This window comes from Adiantum capillus-veneris, chromosome 22 (genome assembly GCF_014529385.1).
Source record: "Adiantum capillus-veneris isolate H3 chromosome 22, ASM1452938v2, whole genome shotgun sequence".
NCBI classification, from domain to species: Eukaryota; Viridiplantae; Streptophyta; class Polypodiopsida; order Polypodiales; family Pteridaceae; genus Adiantum; species Adiantum capillus-veneris.
The window spans coordinates 127,387,301-127,390,001 of record NC_140952.1 but is presented as its reverse complement, the minus strand read 5'-3'; the positions used below and the strand labels follow the sequence as shown (position 1 = coordinate 127,390,001).

General features: G+C 39.9%; 1 pseudogene; it reads left to right on the top strand.

Moving 5' to 3' along the window:
- The first annotated feature begins 302 nt into the window (after window positions 1-302).
- Window positions 303-1,995, top strand: LOC147430188 (uncharacterized; annotated as a pseudogene).
- The last annotated feature ends 706 nt before the right edge of the window (window positions 1,996-2,701 follow it).

Sequence of the window (2,701 nt, the reverse complement as noted above, 5' to 3'; positions counted from 1 at the left end):
AGGCTTCAGAAGAGTTAATGGATGAGGAATTTGGGAAAAGTGAGGGGACTCGACACTATTTTGCGTTGAATAATGTGAAGAATCCTCAACGGATGCATTAGTTGAAGTGGTTTTTGGAAAGGTTCATGTTGCTGGTGATGTTGGATTATATTTCTAGGGAAAACTATGTTATTTTGGGTGCAGCAGGAAGGGGAGGAAATTTGGATGGGCTAAAATGCTCTATGAGCGCATCCATTTGAAGGTGTTTACTAAAGATAAGAAGAAGGTGCAGAGGTCAACTAAAGTTGGTCCAATCATTGCATTTATTTTCATGCATGGATGTACTGAGAAGTTTGACGTCGCCACCTGCCCAAGAGGAATGCGAGAGACACGAAGGAGATGATCATGTTAAAATAGAGAAAGCAACAAGCAACAAGGGGAAAGGTACTATGAAACTCAGAGAACATGTTGAGAAAAGTTCTACCATGAGGACATACAAGGATTTGCTTACTGCAAGTTATTCTCATGAAGACTGTATGGAAATTGTGGGCTTTGATAAGGATATTGGGCTCCCGAATCTTTGGGAGGCAAATCTTTTGTCTTCAACAGAGGTAGCTACATCTACTCCGACTTTTATCAAGAAGCCAATCAAGATTAAGAAGAGAAGATTGGAAGATGTATCAAAGTTGGTGAAAGAACCACATGTTGCAAATGTTGAAGCAGAGGAGAATGTGGCAGTGGAACCAGCTTTCACTGAGATCTCGTACTCCAAAGTGTTTGAAGCATCAAATGTGTTGAAGGAGTTTATAGATAAACAAAATTTCAATGCTGAAATTTTGCTTAAGGCAAATGAGAGGCTAACTATGGAAGTTGAGGAATTAAAGCAAGTGTTAAGCAAAAAGATTGTGAGAGCAGTGCTGAGTTGGAGAAGTTGCAAGAAAAGCTTAAGGAAACAGAAGAGAAGTTGTAGCAGAAGGAAGAAAGGAAATAGTTTTATTGTAGTCAGCAGCAACTGAGCAAAAGGGAGAGTAATGCTAAATTGTATAAGGAGTGGCAGCAAGAATGGACTAATGTGTTAAAAAGAGAGGTAAATTTGTTGGAATCCACCAATGCTAGGTTGGAAGCGGATAATTGTGTTCTCCTTAATCGGGTAGCTACATGCAAGGATGTCGGGAAGAAGATTCAACAATGCACAGATGATGAATTGGAGATTGATGGATGGTATCTTCCTACTGAGGATGTGGAGAACATGAAGATGGAGCTGAGGAAGAAAGGGGGGAAAATTTGGGCAGAGTTGGGTAAGAGAATTACAAATGTTCTCTCTAAGCCCTATAAAGTTTTTTTTGGAGAGGAGAATAAGCAAGAGTATAAATTATTAAAAGTTCAGAATGAGGAATTGAAGCAACGATATGGCTTTCCTCTTGAGAAGTAGGCCAAAATGAATCATGAGTCTTTTGGTTCTCTTGTGACTAAGGATTTCTTCTTGAAAGCCAAGAAGTGCTCTACAGGTCTTTTCAATTTCCTTGATGAAGATGAAGATGGGGACAAGACTCTAGAAGGTTCAAATCTTGCTTTGCTAGTTGAAGGTATTGCTAAATCTGTGACTGGAGGTGATTTTGGTGAAGGGAAGTTGTTTGGCACTAAAAAGGCAAAGCACAGGGCTGAGGATGTTGCTAACGAACAACAAATTGACTATAATCAGTGATCAAACCTTCAAGTGCTTTCTAGAGTTGCAAATGAAGGTGGGGACATGCAAATTAATGAAGCTGAGCAATCATTGACAACCTAGCACATTATGTGATTATGAAGGATGGTTAGGAAGATCTGCAAAAAGAGGTTGATGCAGATAGAATTTTCCCTAATGACACTGAAGAGGATTGATCAAGGGATAAGTGGGCCCGTGTCTCCAAAAAGTTCCTTTTTGTGTCCATCAGGTGTGTCAGGTGGAAAAGGGCCTATATTGTATTATCAGTATGTAATCAAGAAGTAGTTAGTCAGCAATCCGTAATTTGTTAGTCGGGAGGGAGTCAGTTAGTAAATTGTCAAGCGATAGTTAGTCATAAGTTAGGAAAGGACATATTTTGAGGGGTGTCTTTTTGGAAAAGAGTATGTATCTTTTGGTGCCCTGAGGAGGGTTGTAGGATGAAGGCGGATCAAGCTAACTAACACAGGTGGCCGTTATCTATCAACCTGTGTATAGTGTTCTGTTTCTTGTGTTCTTCTTGTTGAGCTCCTATTTGTATTTGAACTTTGTCTTCATTGTAACTGTACAAGATGGATGTTGAATGATGTGATGGAGAGAGGCTAAGTCTGTACATGTATTTTCTTCATGTAATTGGGGCTAGAAGGTTATCAAGGATACATCAGAGGCACTACAGAGCCAAGCCAGGGTCCATGTTTAACAACCCCATTACATTCACCTTCTCCAAGATGTGTGTATTCCTTGCAACCCTATTTCCAACAATTGGTATCAGAGCAGGTTGCACCAGCGTTGCCAGCACTTGCATGTTCACTTTCTCTAATTTGGGTGAGATTTGGTGAGCATTAGCAGGGAAATAAATACTTTGGGTATGCGCTTGGAGCTTGGTCTGCTCAGAATTTTTAATCGAATTCATTTCGACCTTTGTTTCCACTATAAGCAGTACTGTGCAGACAATTTCGTCCTTTTGTGCAAAATTTTTAATGCAATTTTCTACATAACAGGTCCCTTACAGTCTTCTTT